We start from the raw sequence: 18703 nt of genomic DNA, 5'->3' as shown, positions 1-18703 counted from the left end.
ATATTTAGACATACGTCTGTTATCATGATGGAGGAATACTGTACAGGACACACGGTTACGTTATCATATTCATGCATACATCTGTTATCATGATGGAGGAGTACTGTAGAGGACACATGGTTACGTTATCATATTTAGACATACATATGTTATCATGATTGAGGAGTACTGTAGACGACACATGGTTACGTTATCATATTTAGACATACATTTGTTATCATGATGGGGACACACAGTTACGTTATCATATTTAGACCTACATCTGTTATCATGATGGAGGAGTACTGTAGAGGACACACGGTTATGTAATTATATTTAGACCTACATCTGTTATCATGATGGAGGAGTACTGTAGAGGACACACGGTTATGTAATCATATTTAGACCTACATCTGTTATCATGATGGAGGAGTACTGTAGAGGACACACGGTTATGTAATCATATTTAGACCTACATCTGTTATCATGATGGAGGAGTACTGTAGAGGACACACGGCTACGTTATCATATTTAGACCTACATTTGTTATCATGATGGAGGAGTACTGTAGAGGACACACGGTTATGTAATCATATTTAGACCTACATCTGTTATCATGATGGAGGAGTACTGTAGAGGACACACGGTTATGTAATTATATTTAGACCTACATCTGTTATCATGATGGAGGAGTACTGTAGAGGACACACGGTTATGTAATCATATTTAGACCTACATCTGTTATCATGATGGAGGAGTACTGTAGAGGACACACGGTTATGTAATCATATTTAGACCTACATCTGTTATCATGATGGAGGAGTACTGTAGAGGACACACGGTTATGTAATCATATTTAGACCTACATCTGTTATCATGATGGAGGAGTACTGTAGAGGACACACGGTTATGTAATTATATTCAGACCTACATCTGTTATCATGATGGAGGATTACCGTAGAGAACACACGGCTACGTTATCATATTTAGACCTACATTTGTTATCATGATGGAGGAGTACTGTAGAGGACACACGGTTATGTAATCATATTTAGACCTACATCTGTTATCATGATGGAGGAGTACTGTAGAGGACACACGGTTATGTAATTATATTTAGACCTACGTCTGTTATCATGATGGAGAAGTACTGTAGAGGACACACGGTTATGTAATTATATTTAGACCTACATCTGTTATCATGATGGAGGAGTACTGTAGAGGACACACGGATAGCTTTTTATAAAGAGAATTGTAGGTTGAGAATTGCAGGATAGCTTGACTCTAGAATCGAGAGGCTGACAAATGTCTCCATCTGAAAAAATGAGAAAGAAAATATGATGTGGTCACAGTCTGCCCCAAAATCATTTCCAAATACTACTCCGCAGACCAATATTCCGACATTTTGCTTACATGTATGTGTAAACAATTTTTTGAAATACTTTCTAATCTGAATAAGATTTTACTAGTCTGGGGCATCGGACTAGTGGCTAACGTGCAGACAGTTGTCATCAAGGTAAGTTATATATTTTTGTTACATGGCAGTCATGACAAGTTTCATATTGTTGTAATATTGTGTTATGATATACATTTGTAGTTACATATATATTTTTGTGACATATTTTTTTTACAGAGTAGCTACATATGTTTGTGACATGGTGCACTTACATATTTCTGTGACAGGGTTTTTGAGTTCTGTGACAGCATAAAGTAACATATTTCTGCGGCAGCGTAAAGTTACATATTTCTGTGACGGCGTACAGTTACATAGTTCTGTGACAGCGTAAAGTTACATATTTCTGTGACATTGTAAAGTTACATATTTCTGTGACAGCGTAAAATTACACATTTCTGTGACAGCGTAAAGTTACACATTTCTGTGACAGCGTAAAGTTACATATTTCTGTGACAGTGTTATATATATAAGTTACATATTTCTGTGACAGGGTAAGTTCTGATTCGTTTCTGTATGCTTTAATGTTTTCGCTCGTTATTCTTTATCTTTAAAAATAATGGCTATTCTGCAATTACTTGATAACTTTATCCTGGACATTGTTCTTTTCTGTAATCAGTATATTTTTACAAAATTCTTTGAATTTCGCAGTTATTCATCATATTTTAGCACCCCATTATTCTCTATTTTTATTTTTTTGTCCATTTTGCTCTTTTCTTTATTCCCACTATTCTCTATTCTGTTTACCCCATCCGTGACACCCTCTTATATACTGTCTAAAGGTTGGGTGAACGCGAGGGTGGACGATATAGTAAAAAGAAAATAACTGAAAATTGTCGAGTGTGAACGAAGCTCTTACCAGGAGATAATTTCTTAGCAAACAGAGGATTTGACAAAGATACTATTCTACAAAAAACCATTGCAGATTGACTTTCTGAGATTACATGTGTCACTGAAGTGACGAAGGAAAATGGGACTGTGACTTTCTGTAAATGCATGTCACTGAGGTGAATCGGGCGCATTACATTTGAGCGCATTTGGGGATTAAAATTTGTTACGTTTGCGCGCAGCTTTTGATTACATTTGCGCACATTCATTTTACAGGTAACATAGGTAAGAAATAAAGATAATTCAGAATGATAAGTATGACTACAGTTAATATGAATCTTGAACATATTTGTAAATTTATTATATATTTTTCATATTGAATTCTAAAAAATTATAAAGTGATTATGAGATATCCCGTACAGCTTAACACATGCATGTAACTTAATTGCAATATTTCAGAATAAATAGTATTCTGTTTCCTATTTTACCAAAAAGTGATAGCTTTAGCATTATTTACTGAAGTTAGTTTGAAAAAATCGTCAAGCAACAAACATGGAGTTTCGTTTGTAAGAAACAAGTCGGAGGAAAAATTCATTAGTGTACGATGGATTTACTTCCCATATCGACAGAACACTTAATGATGTACTTGGGTTAGGTTTCGGAATTTGTGTCAGATGTTCGGACTCCTTTGTTTTTTTCCTTCAATACAGGGTAAAATATTTTGCCCCATAACACCCATTTTTCTTTTCATATAAGACTTCAATAGCGCATTAAAGTTCATTTACCAAAATTTAAGCAGATTCTATTTTTTTTTCTTTCGATTTGAGACCCAAATTATACCAATGCAAATATAAGGTAAAAATCCGAGTCAGCCTTTTCCTGCCATATTTTAAAAATCAAATATCTCGAAAAGGACCTCCATAACCTTTCAATATCTTTAGCTTGTTTTGTTCCTTTAAAACTAATGCTCTTCAGACTTATAGTATCATCCTTAAATCAGGGGATATTTCATGGCGATGCACCATAAATAAATGCAAAGGTATTTCAGCAAATTCTCCATTTTCTCCAAGTCTTTGGGCATCACTACCCGGCATCAGCAGAATCCATGCGTACTACAAACAGCCCAGAACCATTCCATGCATGCTCACTACTATGAGCAATTTTATGCAGCACATTCATGTACTAATACTATTTTTGTGTTCACAAGTAGACTTCAAATGTTCAGAACTTCTTCTTCTTCTTCTTCTTCTGGTATACAGTTTACGACATGTAAAATCAGTACTTAAAATCTTTAGATTTGTTATGTTTTTACATTTTTATCTGTATATATTTTTAAACAGTTTTAGATAAAAACATTATTGGACGTTTTTAGACTAAAAATTTATATACGTCGAGAAAAATTATTTTTTTTTTTTTTTTGGCGATCAAACGGGGGGTCCTACGTCCTCTACGCCCCCTCCTTTTCCCCTGAATCAACCACTCAGAAGCGTTCTTAAATGGGCCCAATCAGTGTTTCACATTGATTAGAGTTGTCTTTGTAAATGTTCAGATTCGCCCTTAAATGGGCCCAATCATTGTTTCAAACTGGTCCGATTTGTCTTTCCGCGTTTCTTTAAAACTGGTCCGAGTTTTTCTGGTCCGACTTGTCCCAATTCCGTTATTCAGCGTCTCGTTTTGACAAACTTCCTGTTCTCGGAATTAGATTGCTGTGAGTCTATCGACAAACTACAAACAATTCTTTTTAACCAAGAAGACGTCATGTCAATGGCTTTTAAGGGTAAGTTTTAAATATTTCTGTTATATCTGACTCATGTGAAGAAATGACATACTCATTTTAGCTCATTTAAAAATATTTTTAACATTTTGAACGCATGCAGCAACAGGTCGATGGACATATTTCCGGGTTTCATATCTCTTCTTCTTTGCATTAATGCGAAATGTTCTGAACAAGGAATGAGAAGAAATTTTCAATTGAACATTTAACTGAGTAATTTTCTTTTCTTCAAGGTAAAAGTATATTCTTCAAAACAAAATTTGAAAGTTGTTAAAATTGAACAGTTGAAGAGTTTTTAGACACCAGGGGGCGCTGATGTTTGTCATATTTTTAGCTTCTGCTTCTGCCAGATAATGGCCACAATCAACAAACTGATTATACTGCCATGGTTTGGTGCGCATATAAGACCACCCCCCTCCCCCCAAAATTTTAAAATTTAATTCAGCTTTGTCATCGAGGCTTTAAAGGCCTCGACTGACGGTGCTGATACGACCCAAGGAGGAAGAGCGTTCCAATCCCGGATGGTTCTTGGGAAGAATGAGTGTTTGCGGTAATCACAGGATGCTGATGGTACTTGGAAGGATTTATCATGCATGTTTCGTGTCAGTCTTTTTGGTGGTATTAGACGACCTTCCTTTGACATGGCCACTTTGTTGTTTTCTATTTTGTAGAGCATTGTGAGTCTCGCTTCTTTCCTTCTTTGTTCCAGGGATGTCCATTTGAGATGTTGTAGCATCATGTTAACGCTGGAGTGGTTATGATGTTTGTTAGATACGTAGCGAGCTCCTCTTCTTTGTACCATCTCAAGTCTGTCAGTCTCTATCTTAAGGTATGGATCCCATACTGGACTGGCATATTCTACAATTGGACGTACCAATGTTTTGTAGGCATTCTCCTTCACTGTAGTTGATCCTATATTTAAATTTCTTTTAAGGAAACCAATTGTTCGATTTGCCTTATTACATATGTTATTTACGTGATCATTCCATCTGAGTTCGGACGTAAATGTGCAGCCTAGGTATTTTGCACTGCTGACTGACTCAAGAATATGACCATGTAGGCTGTATGAAGTTGCAATTGTGTTGTTTTTCCTGCTGATGGTGAGTACATTGCATTTGTCAGGGTGGAATGACATTTTCCATTTTGATTCCCATATTCCAAGTTTGTCCAGATCTAGTTGTAAGTCATGCGAATCTTTGTCTGATGATACCGTAAGGTAAGCTATTGTATCATCTGCAAATAGTCGGACTGTAGATTTAATTCCATCGGGCATGTCGTTAATGTAGAACAGGAATAGTGAGGGCCCAAGTACTGAGCCTTGGGGTACTCCTGACTCTACATCAATATGAGATGAGCTTTCTCCATCCACGACTACTGCTTGGGTTCGATTAGACAGAAAGCTAGCGATCCACTTGTTGACATTTCCTTGTATACCATAGTGTTCTAGTTTATGTATCAGGAGACTGTGACTGACCTTATCAAAGGCTTTCGAAAAGTCCATAATGAGTACATCTGTTTGCTTTCCTGCGCTCATGTTGTTAGTGATGTCATCCACAAATTCAATCAACTGGGTTTCGCATGATCTTTTGCTACGAAATCCGTGCTGTAATGGATATAGAATGTTGTGGAGATCTGCATGTTTCATAATATGACTAGTTATTATGTGTTCCATGAGTTTACAGCAGATGCATGTCAGAGATATTGGTCGATAATTCTCTGCCTTGTATCTCTCTCCTTTCTTGAAGACTGGGCTTACGTTGGCGTTCTTCCAGTCAGATGGTACTTTCCCAGTTTTTAGTGATGTTGTAAAGATGATAGTTAGAATTGGGGCTATCTCGATTGCAAGTTCTTTGAGTATTCTTGGTTTTAGATTGTCTGGTCCTGATGCTTTATTTGGATTTATTTTTGATAGAAGTTTCAGTACTCCATTTTCTGTGATGATTAGATCTTCAGCAGAAGGGTATTGACCTGGCATATTACAACGAGATTTGAATTCATCTGGACTATATATTTCCTTTGAAGAGAATGCAGATTGAAACTGTTTATTCAGGATGGTTGCTTGGTCTACAGGATGGGAGTGTAGTACTCCATCACTACGTAGTGGTGCCACGCCGCTGCTATCAGTCTTCATATGTTTAATATATGTCCAGAATCGTTTCATATTGCTGTGTTGTTGGGTTTCTTCTTTAGGTGTTACTATATTTTCGATGTATTTCCAATATGCACGACGTAGTTCTTTCTGTACTTTTTGCTTTACTTCTTTGAATTTTGATGTAATATGAGGATCCGCTGACTTTTTCTTTCTTTTGTATAGTCTATCACGGCGGCGTATCAATTTACGTACATTTGGTGTGAGCCAAGGGAGGCTATCTTTCTATTTTTGCTATCTTGTGCGGGATATGGTTTGTTACACTTTGGTTGAGCTTGGTTTTGAACAATAACCAGAGTTCCTCTGCTGAGCTTCCATTTGAAGCTAGGTTTCTGATCTTTTCATGTGTTTGGATCATTTCCTCTGATGGTTTCCCAGTTTGCCTTTCTGTATAAGGGGATGTTCCGAGGTTTTTGTTTCCTAGATAAGGGCTTGGTGTCTATTTCGCTGAAGACGATGTCGTGGTCTGAAACCCCAGGTATCACTTTGGTGCGTGTGAAGCGTGTTGGATTGTTTGTAATCACTAGGTCCAGCGTGTTAGGGCCTCTTGTTGGTTCCTCCACTAGTTGAACAAGTCCATTGTCGTCAAGAATGTCGCCAAATTTGTAGTGGTTTTTCTGACATGTTGATTCTGGTTTCAGGGTTCTTGTTATCCAGTTCCAGCCTGGGAGATTGAAGTCGCCACCAACTACTATGAAGGCATTTTTTGTAGCATTTACTCTTTCAAGACTTCGCCCAAGTTCTTCAATGCTTTCTTCATTTGATGTTTTGGGGTTATAGTAGGATGCAAGATACAAGTCTTTACTACCAGCTAAGCTGATTTTAGACCAAACAATCTCGCAATTTGTTTGTAACTCGGGTACCGGTGTGCTTAGATGGTCATGATTTATTGCTATTAGCACCCCGCCTCCTTTCATGTTGCGGTCATTTCTGTAGATGTTGTAATTTGGTGGAAAAATCTGGTTATCTTTTACAGAAGAATCTATCCAGGTTTCTGTTCCTAAGACAATATCTGGTTTAGTGCTTTCAACCAAGTTCTTAACTAATCCTTGCTTTGATTTGATGGACTGAAAGTTTACTGTAAGCATCTTGATTGGTACGCTTTTTGGTCTTTTATCCTGCTTCTTTCTGTCTGGTGTTGATGCGTGGATAGGTTTGATACAGTCAGATGGGAGTGGACTCTGGAGAGATGTATCAGATAGAATACTAAATGAATTTGAGGTGGATAATACTATGTCAAAGCACACTGTACTGTAATTAGGACAGTCACAGATAAGGCAGTCCCAAGCTATTGCACTGTCCTCTACTAAGATGTTGTATGTTCGAGAGCTGACTGACTGGCAGGTGGTATGGTACCACTGGTTACAGGTATCACACATGATACCTTTGTCTTCCCATGTAACAGGTTCGTCACAGGTTCCGCATTGAAATAGCTCACCTAGTCTAAAGGGCCATGTGAGCAGGTCTATGTGAGCTTATGCCATCACTTGGCGTCCGTCATCTGTTGTCGTTTGTTGTCGTCGTAAACTATTTCAAGAATCTTCTCCTCTAAAACTACTGGGCAAAATACCTTCAAACTTTAACTGAATGTTCCTTAGCCTGCAGACCCAGCCAAACTTAAATTGTATTAACAGGTCAGGAGGTCCAGTAACAAGTAATTTTTACTGGACCTTCATTGCTGTTACAGGACCTACTTATTATCACCGGGAATTTGCTAGGAGGATCTGGGGGCACCCCCCCCCCCGAAAAATTAGATGCAAAATCCTGCATTCTGAGTGCTTCGACTATGATAAAAAAAAAAGTAACTGAAACTACTATCTCGTACTACACTTTTGCATGTTTAATCACATTAAATAAAACTTCATATTTTAAGACTTTATTTAAATTTATTCCTCTAGTATTTTATTTGAGTTCATGGATTCATCCTGAGCTTCATAGCTGAAATCATTCCGTTTTTGACCAGACACGGCCCCATCAGAAAAACGGAGAAAACTCATGTTATTGCTTACAACATGTGTTTCCGGCGCATGCGTATAATGAACTGGGGAAAAAAGAAATGCCGGAAACTGACGCAACAGACATGACAATCGAGATACAAAATCTTCAAAATATTCAAATTGAAAGGGTTTAGCCAGTAGGGGACAAGCCAGTGAGCTTAAAATCGTCTTATAATATGTTTAAAAAAAAAAAAAGTTGCATTGAAATGCCGATTTTCAGGGAATGCATAAAAATAGTTGACAAAAAAATCTCGCCGCGTGTCAATGGATGCATGATTTCATTGGCTGCTTTTTATATTATTGCATTCTGATTGGGTTACTATTTGTGTTGCCCATATTTCCATAAATATGACTAGGGTATTTCCGCAATCCTAATTGATATAAGGACAATTGTTTTTCATTGATCTCGGGAGGGAAAACAATATTTTGTGTTTGATATTGCAACACATTTTTCTCAATTTTAATACTGCATGCTGCAAAAATGTACAGGACAAGAGGTCCTGTAGTTCACAGGATGGTGGCGGACCTTCATTTTTTTTACAGGTCATGACCTGCGGTCCAATGTTTGGGTTGGTCTGCTTAGGGTATATATCTAGTTTATAAACTGTATCTGAAGTTTTGATCTATCAACAAACATGACCCCTGTTGCTAAAATTAGAACATAGGGGTTAAATGCAGTTTTTCGCTCACCTGGTCCAAAAGGGACAAGTGAGCTTTTCTCATCACTTGGCGTCTGTCTTATCATCCTTAGGGTATCTAGTTTAAAAAATGTATATGATGACCCCACCCATCAACCAAGATGACCACCATGGCTATAAATAGAACATGGGGATAAAATGCAGTTTTTAGCTCACTTGGCCCAAAAGGGCCAAGTGAGCTTTTCTCATCACTTGGCGTCTGTCGTCCATCATCGTCTGTTAACTTTTACTAAAATCTTCTCCTCTGAAACTACTGGGCCAAATAAAACCAAACTTGGCTTAAATCATCCTTAGGGTATCTAGTTTAAAAAATGTATATGATGACCCCACCCATTAACCAAGATGGCCACCATGGCTTTAAATAAAACATGGGGGTAAAATGCAATTTTTATATGACCGCAAACAAATTTTGCGGTCGTATATTGGTATAACGTTGGCGTCGTCGTCGTAGTCCGTAGACACATTGGTTTTCGCACTCTAACTTTAGTTTAAGTGAATGGATCTCTATGAAATTTTACCAACAGTTTAGGAATTAGGGGCCAAAAAGGGGCCAAAAAGGGGCAAAAAATAAGCATTTTTGTAAGTTCCAGATATAACTTGTGTGTTAGTGTATGGATCTCTCTGACATTGTACCACAAGGTTCCATATCACAAAGGGAATGCTGGGATTGATTTTGGGGGTAATTGCCTCCAAATTTTAGGAATTAGGGGCCAAAAAGGGGCAAAAAACAAGCATTTTTTCTAGTTTCATGACAATAACTTGTGTGTAAGTGTATGGATCTTTATGAAATTGTACTACAAGGTTCCATATCACAAAGGGAAAGCTGGAATTGAGTTTGGGGGTGATTGCCCTAAAAGTTTAGGATAAAGGGGCCAAAAATAAGCATTTTTATACGACCGCAAAAAATTTTTGCGGTCGTATATTGGTATGACGTTGTTGTCGTCGTCGTCGTCTGGCGTAGTCCGGCGTCGTCTGAAGACACATTGGTTTTCGCACTCTAACTTTAGTTTAAGTGAATGGATCTCTATGAAATTTTACCATAAGGTTCAATACCACAAAAGGAAGGTTGCGATTGATTTTGGGGGTTATGGTACCAACAGTTAAGGAATAAGGGGCCAAAAAGGGGCCAAAAATAAGCATTTTTGTAACTTCCAGACATAACTTGTGTGTTAGTGTATGGATCTCTCTGACATTGTACCACAAGGTTCCATATCACACAGGGAATGCTGGGATTGATTTTGGGGGTAATTGCCTCAAAATATTAGGAATTAGGGGCCCAAAAAGGGGCAAAAAACAAGCATTTTTCTAGTTTCAAGATAATAACTTGTGTGTAAGTGTATGGATCTTTCTGAAATTGTACTAAAAGGTTCCATATCACAAAGGGAAAGCTGAAATTGAGTTTGGGGGTAATTGCCCAAAACGTTTAAGAATAAGGGGCCAAAAAGGGGCCAAAAAACACATTTTTCTAGTTTCCAGACAATAACTTGTGTTCAAGTGTATGGATCTCTCTGAAATTGTACTGCAAGGTACCATACCACAAAGGGAAGGCTGGGATTGAGTTTGGGGGTGATGAATCATAAGGGGGTTAAAAAAATTTGGGGGGGGGGATTTTTTTTTTTTTCCTTTTTTTTTTCTTTTAAAATTTTCCATTTTAAGTTGGTTATTTCTGTTTTATATTTAAAAGCAAATAATAATGATATGGTAGGAGATACACACCAAACAGGATGTGTAAATTATTATAAAATAAGTAATGTGCAATAGCAAGAAATTTTCAATTGCACAGTATTGCACAATAGCAAGAAATCTTCAATTGCACAGTATTGCGCAATAGCAAGAAATCTTCAATTGCACAGTATTGTGCAATAGCAAGAAATATCCAATAGCACAATATTGCGCAATAGCAAGAAATTGTCAATTGTACAGTATTGCGCAATAGCAAGAAATATTCAATTGCACAGTATTGTGCAAAAGAAGATACTTCGTATAAATTGCTTATTTCTTGACCAATTTCAATGGGGTTTTATTCTTGAATTCTTGGGGTTCTTTAATATGCTGATTCTAACCGTGTATTAAGTTTTTGGATTTTGGGCCCCGTTTTTAAATTGGTCCACATTGAGGTCCAAAGGGTCCAAAATTAAACTTTGTTTGATTTCATCAAAAATTGAATTATTGGGGTTCTTTGATATGCCGTATCTAACCGTGTATTTAGATTCTTAATTTTTGGTTCTGTTTTCAAATTGGTCTACATTAAGGTCCAAAGGGTCCAAAATTAAACTTAGTTTGATTTTAACAAAAATTGAATTCTTAGGGTTCTTTGATATGCTGAATCTAAACATGTATTTAGATTTTTGATTATGGGCCCAGTTTTCAAGTTGGTCCAAATCGGGGTTCAAAATTAAACTTTGTTTGATTTCAACAAAAATTGAATATATGGGGTTCTTTGATATGCTGAATCTAACCATATATTTAGATTTTTGATTTTTGGGCCCCATTATCAACTTTGTCCACATTGAGGTCAAAAGGGTCCAAAATTAAACTTTGTTTGATTTCATCAAAAATTGAATTCTTGGGGTTCTTTGATATGCTGAATCTAACCATGTATTTAGATTTTGGATATTGGACCATAATAGTTGAATGTCCAATTTAAAATTTTTAAGTTCTTAGACCACATTCATTCTGTGTCAGAAACCTATGCTGTGTCAAATATTTAATCACAATCCAAATTCAGAGCTGTATCAAGCTTGAATGTTGTGTCCATACTTGCCCCAGCTGTTCAGGGTTCGACCTCTGCGGTCGTATCAAGCTGCGCCCTGCGCAGCATTTTATTCTAGTTTCCAGACAATTACTTGTGTTTAAGTGTATGGATCTCTCTGAAATTGTACTACAAGGTACCATACGACAAAGGGAAGGCTGGGATTGATTTTGGGGGTAATTGCCTTAAAATATTAGGAATTAGGGTCCATAAAGGGGCAAAAATACAAGCATTTTTCTAGTTTCAGGACAATAACTTGTGTGTAAGTGTATTGATCTTTATGAAATTGTACTACAAGGTTCTATATCACAAAGGGAAAGCTGGGTTTGAGTTTGGGGGTAATTGCCCAAAACGTTTAGGAATTTGGGGCCAAAAAGGGGCCAAAAAACAAGCATTTTTCTAGTTTCCAGACAATAACTTGTGTTCAAGTGTATGGAATTCTCTGAAATTGTACTGCAAGGTATCATACCACAAAGGGAAGGCTGGGATTGAGTTTGGTGGTGATGAATCATAAGGGGGTTCAAAAAATTTGGGGGGGGGATTTTTTTTTCCTTTTTTTTCTTTTAAATATTCCATTTTAAATTGTTTATTTCTGATTTATATTTAAAAGCAAATAATAATGATATGGTTTGAATAGGTAAATTAAAAATTTTTAAGTTCTTAGACCACATTCATTCTGTGTCAGAAACCTATGCTGTGTCAAATATTTAATCACAATCCAAATTCAGTGCTGTATCAAGCTTGAATGTTGTGTCCATACTTGCCCCAACTGTTCAGGGTTTGACTTGTGGGGTAGTATCAAGCTGCGCCCCAGCGGAGCATTTTATTGGCATATACATGTATCTCTGAAACTAAAGCATTTAGAGCAAATCTGACATGGGGTAAAAATGTTCATCAGGTCAAGATCTATCTGCCCTTAAATTTGCAGACTCATCAGACAATCCGAAAGGCCCAAGTGAGCTTTTCTCATCACTTGGCGTCCATTGTCGTTGTCCGTTGTTGTCGTCCGTTAACTTTTACAAAAATCTTCTCTGAAACTACTGGGCCAAATAAAACCAAACTTGGCCTAAATCATCCTTAGGGTATCTAGTTTAAAAAATGTAACCGATGACCCCACCCATCAACCAAGATGGCCACCATGGCTAAAAATAGAACATGGGGGGAAAATGCAGTTTTTGGCTTATATGTGTAAAACATTTAGAGCAAATCTGACAAGGGTTAAAATTGTTCCTCGGGTCAAGATCTATCTGCTCTATATTTTTTTAGACGCATCAGACAACACGTTGTTGGGTTGCTGCCCCTGAATTGGTAATTTTAAGGAAATTTTGCAGTTTTTATACGACCGCAAAAAGTTTTTGAGGTCGTATATTGCTATCATGTCCTCATTGTCATGGGCGTCTTAGGCATCGTCGTTGTTCGAAGACATTTGGTTTCCGGACAATAACTTTAGTTTAAGTGTATGGATCTCTATAAAATTTAACCAGTTAGGGGTACTACTTGTACAAGTAATCTTTATTTACTTGAAGAAGTAACTAATAATATACTTATATAAGTAAATTATAATGTTTGAATAATCTCCCCTTAATTATATATAGAGATACTGATTTACCTCTCTCCGTCCATCTGTCAGTCCGTCCATCCGTCCCATGAAAATTTTCGTCGCATTTTTCTCAGGAACTACAATACAAGGATTTCTGAAATTTGGTTTCAGGGTTTATATAAGTCGGCTCTACCGTGTGATGTGTTTTCAGATTTATCATTCAACAACTTCCTGTTTACTGAACACTTACATCATTTTACACAACACATCCAAGTTGAAAATTTTCGTCACATTTTTCTCAGGAACTACATTACAAGGATTTCTGAAATTTGGTTTCAGTGTTTATATAAGGGCAAGGATCAGATAAAGTGTAACATTTGTGTGACATATCGTCCGTCACATTTACGCCCATATATTAAGATTTTAAATATATCAGAGGAATCTTCATCTTTTCAGAGTTGACTTTTGTGATTACAGAGATAGTTCTTTGTTTCAATACTTGTCAACAGACATTCAAAGAAAGGCACAACAATGTTCTGTATATTTTTTAATTTTTCAACCTAGTTTCTCACAACTGGACACCTGTAACATGTGTAAAGTCAGAATTAGTAACATAGTTCAAAATGGTTGTATGTAAAACATAAAGAATCAATAGAAAATGGATACTAATAATAATTCATTTGTACACAAATGTATAGTGTGACAGAAGTTTTGTTTGACAGTTTGACATTTTACAAGTTAAATTTTACACTCATGCTGCGATGCATGAGAATTTTAAAAGAAATGATGTACTGAAAACTTTGGTACAAATTTACTTAATCAAAGATGTAGAACCAGCATTTCTTGCATACTAAATGTACTACTAAATAACATTGCGTATATCAACACAGTTCGACAGGAATTATAAACTAATTATTTTAGGGAATATTGTCAAAAATAATACCTGTTCTATATGATTGTGGAATTTGGAACTTAATCATGTTAATGACTCAACTTCAACTTTCTATTGCACAATTTCAATGTAAGGGTAGAATAATAACAGTTCACTGGTATCATGATATACTCTGTTCAAAACAATGAGATGGATACTTGCAAATGTTCGCCTGTTACACAGGGAGGTCAAACAATAACGGGCGTTCGTTGATTAATTGTCAAATAGTACAGTCCCTGTAACGTAAAAGTTAACACTTTTTTCATTCGGGAATCGTACGTACAGCTTTCGGGAATCGTTCGTATAGCGTTCGGTCATCGTTCGTACATCATTCGTATAGCGTTCGTACAACGTTCGGTCAGCGTACGTTCATCGTTCGTTCATCGTATGGTAAATGCCATCGTTTAGGGTTTTGTATATCGTGTGGTTCATGGTATCGTAAAGCGTTTTATTTGTCGTATGTAACATGGTATGGTTTAGCGTTTAACGTTTCGTTTATCGTATGGTTTAGCGTTTCGTTTATCGTATGGTTTAGCGTTTAATCTATCGTATGGTATATCGTTTTTAGAGTTTTATTTCAGAAAATTATTTCGTTCATTTTTTTGAGTTGAAATAATTTTATATATAAAAAAAAAAATGCGAGATAAAAAAATACAAGATTGGATTGATTAATAGTTGGTTGCGTACTTGTACATCGCAAGTAACAACCAAACGGATATCCCACTTTGGGAATTTTTTTTTACTGTCAGCCGAAAGACCACCTCTAGTGACCATATTTCTATCACCTTGTCACCCTTTGTACTATATTAGATTGGAAAGATTGGATTGGAAACATTTCACTTGTTAATTAAAGCAAGTTATATTAATTATTATATTTTTTATTTAATACTAATTGCGTAATTAATAACATTTCAAATTTGATCTTATAAAATGTAAAAAAAAAACTAACCTAAACAATACCCTTAACTAATTCAATGGAACGTGAATTATCTTTATAGCTTTATAGCTTTATAGCTTGCTGTTCGGTGTGAGCAAAGGCTCCGTGTTGAAGGCCGTACCTTGACCTATAATGGTTTACTTTTATAAATTGTTATTTGGATAGAGAGTTGTCTCATTGTCACTCATACCACATCTTCCTATATCTATCTATTTTACATAAACTTATGTAGTCGTAAAAAATAGTATTGGTTGTAACGTTTTATCTTGATTGAGAAACGTTTAGCAATGCAATAAACTTACTTTAAATGTATTATAACTTAATGTAGATTTCGAACTGTATACCATTTCTTACCAATAGAAAAAAATGTTTGCAACTAATATCATTACACGATGGAATAGCCTGCTGTATAAAACGAAGGGGAAACATTTCCTTCCATCACATTTTGACAGTAGTACATTTGTTGTAACATGAGACAAATACGGCGAAATATATTAGTCTCTCTCTCTCTTCCTCCTCCACCAAATATTTCTTTAATCCAAATATTTCCTTGACACAATAAACTATGTATAACTTTCTATAAATGAGGCTTTATATGAGATACACGTACTATACCTAATGTATTAAAAAAAGACAAGTTATCAATGATATTTGTTCCCTTCAATGTCAGAGTCTAACTTAAATCGAAGATTGCCAGGGATATATAAAAAAAATCTTCTTTTAAAACCAGCGTCGCTTGCAATTGCTGCTGTTGGTGTTAAAACTGTTATGTTGACTGTACAAAGTGTTTAAGTCCATGTATGAGTAAAATACAGAATGCAAAAAAATAACTCTACCTTTTTTTCATACATTTATTTATTTTAGAGGTAAGCTTCTGTCCAAGTTTCATAAGTTTTAACGCAAATCATTTAGATCGAATCACCTTAAATAACCAATCAATTGTATATTAAAAGTTATTGATTTGTTCTTTACATACGAATCAATGAAATATTTGTCACTGGACGTTATGCATGCAATAAATGATCAATTACAAATCTACAGTATTTACAAACATACTGCAATTGTATATATGAAAGAAACTAAATAATATAAATAATAATTCTTTCACACATATTTGAAGGATCGAAACAATGAGTTCTACAACTGGTTGTTATTTAAAGACTTAATGCAAATTTTACAAATATTACATGCCTCTGTGAACTTTCATATTGGCGCACCAAACTATTTCCTTTTATCGTGCATAGCTCATTTTCCGATTCACTTAAGGTTTTTACCGATCTTCTTAATTGTTTATTACATTCTGAAATTAAAATCCTACACAAATTGCCAAAACTTTTATTCTCAGTCAAGACAGCGTAAAAGATGAATGCACCTTTGTACAAACGGTGTTTTGAAGGCCGATATACATTTGCGCTGAAAAAAAAAAAATTTGCTACAACTTAATTACGCTAATTCTTCTTTTGCAGCATTCATTTGCGCCAAAAAATGTAAAATGTAGAAATACCGCAAAGGACCGATTAGTGCACGAAGAACAAAGTTTTGCTCTTATTTTGAAATCAATGATAGTATTGACTCAAAGAACATGGCATATAGAAGGAGACTTTCTAAAAGTACATAATTTCAAATTTGAAATTTGAAAATCATATCTTTAGTAATTATAAATTGATTTAATGTTTTATCGACACGCGCCACCCTCCGTTGATTGTCACTTGTGTAATCGATAGAAATTCGTGTTTGTTCAACCTTGACCCGTTTTGGATCCACTTGTATACTGATTAAACATATTTATGGTATTTCAATTTTCTCTGATCTTTTTCGTTTGTTTATTACTGCCGTATTTATTTTGTTTTTCTGTCTGTTATATTTCTTAGTTCTATGTAATAGTGTATTTTCTACTATTTTTTTAATTTGTGTTCCTTTTCTTTTGCTTGTTTGTTAAGCTTACTCTTTTATAGTTCTCTAGAATTTTTTTATAAAAATATTTTAGAATGTATATATATATTCTTATTTACCAGCACATAAGATACACATGTTCAAAGTATAACAGTTTATTACATTTTTGTCGAGCCTGCGACTTTTGTCGCAAAAGTGAGACATAGCGATCCTACATTCCGGTATCGACGTCGCCGTCGGCTAGCGACATCCACAAATATTCACTTTAAGATTAAAGTTTTTGATATTTTAATTACTTTCTTAAACTATCCTGGATTTCTACCAAACTTGGACAGAAGCTTGTTTATGATCATAAGATAGTATCCAGGAGGAAATTTTGTAAAAAAAAATCGTGTTTATCCGTATTTTACTTATAAATGGGCTTAGTTTTTTCTGTCAGTTAACATAACATTCACTCTGTCGTTAAAGTTTTAAAAATTTTAATTACTTTCTTGAAATATCCCGGATTTCTACCAAACTTGGACAGAAGCTTATAATTCTATTTATCCGTACTTTATTTATAAATAGACTTAGATTTTTCTGCCAGTTAACATTACATACACCCTGTGGTTAAAGTTTTTAAAATTTTAAAAACTTTCTTAAACTATCCTGGATTTGTACCAGTGACACGCGCTGATTAAAAAGTCAATAAGTTTACAAATACGTACCTATGTGCATTTAATAAAGCAACACTTGAACTTATTAATATCATTTTTTTTTAGTGTAATTTTATTTTTATTTATATTTAATGTTACCCGATAAAATTCACTTGAATGAGTATTTCTACTGTAAATATCACACGTACTATCTACAATATACGGAAATGACGCGGCTGCGTATTGTAAAGTTACTGAAGGAAGATTAATGTCAAATTCATATCCCCGGGCGACGAAATTACCGGTTTGTCAAAGAATATAGAGAAAATGGAGAAATATAATGCGCGCTGTTAAATCATGCTTTGCAAGGATATTTACAGATGACTTCTTTTTTGGTCGTCAATTACTTATTTTTTTCTAATGGACTTCTTCATAAATCAAAAACACGCACAAATTTTAGACCGAAAAACAATCACATGGCATTGAATGATTTTCCAACTCAAAACTAGTTATAATTGCCTCTTAAATTTTTCATTTTTCTCGTTGGGTTGCTTGTCCATTGACGTTTACGCCATATCTTTTTTTTTCTCGGTATTTGTAAAAAGCTGCTCATCGATCAATTTCACAAGAGTCTTAGAAATCTAATGAGAAAAATACTCGTAAGTCATGAACATTTAGTATAACTTGCTATCACTAGATGTCCTTATTTGTTTTTTTGTTGTTTGATTGCTGTCTTATTGCGGTACGTCTAAACACTGCTAAGGAGTCCTTAGTGCACTAAGGACGTATACTATGCCACTAAGGACTAGATGGGGTGCTGTTACATGTATAATTTTTCCATATTAAGTTAGAGATTGATATTTAATGCATAAATTAAAAATTTTATAGAAAAATAATCACAAATAAACGAGTTATTAAGCATTGTTTAAGCACGTGCCCATTTTTCTTTGATATGCCGAAAATCAGTGAACCGATTGACACGTGCCTATAACATAACAACTGAATAAACAATCATAATCTTTTAATTTTAAGTAATTAACAATTGTATCGAAAAGATTAATGCTTAATAATTTATAATTAAATATATTGTTCTTATTTGCAATGATTAAAAGGACAAATAATTTTATTTATTGTTTA

The 18703-nt window shown here is 35.2% G+C and overlaps 1 protein-coding gene across 1 annotated transcript in view; it reads left to right on the top strand.

Moving 5' to 3' along the window:
* Positions 1 to 3930: 3930 nt before the first annotated feature.
* Positions 3931 to 18703, top strand: part of LOC127705481 (uncharacterized) — a 166390-nt gene continuing 151617 nt past the window's right edge. Inside the window, exon 1 of the mRNA XM_052209797.1 lies at positions 3931 to 4037. The gene's annotated coding sequence lies outside the window, so the exon portion shown is untranslated. The remainder of the gene's footprint in view (positions 4038 to 18703) is intronic.

Source organism: Mytilus californianus, unplaced genomic scaffold, assembly GCF_021869535.1.
Source record: "Mytilus californianus isolate M0D057914Y unplaced genomic scaffold, xbMytCali1.0.p SCAF_6, whole genome shotgun sequence".
Taxonomy (NCBI): domain Eukaryota; kingdom Metazoa; phylum Mollusca; class Bivalvia; order Mytilida; family Mytilidae; genus Mytilus; species Mytilus californianus.
Note: the sequence above shows the minus strand (reverse complement) of the source record. Positions and strands in the feature narration are given on the sequence as shown.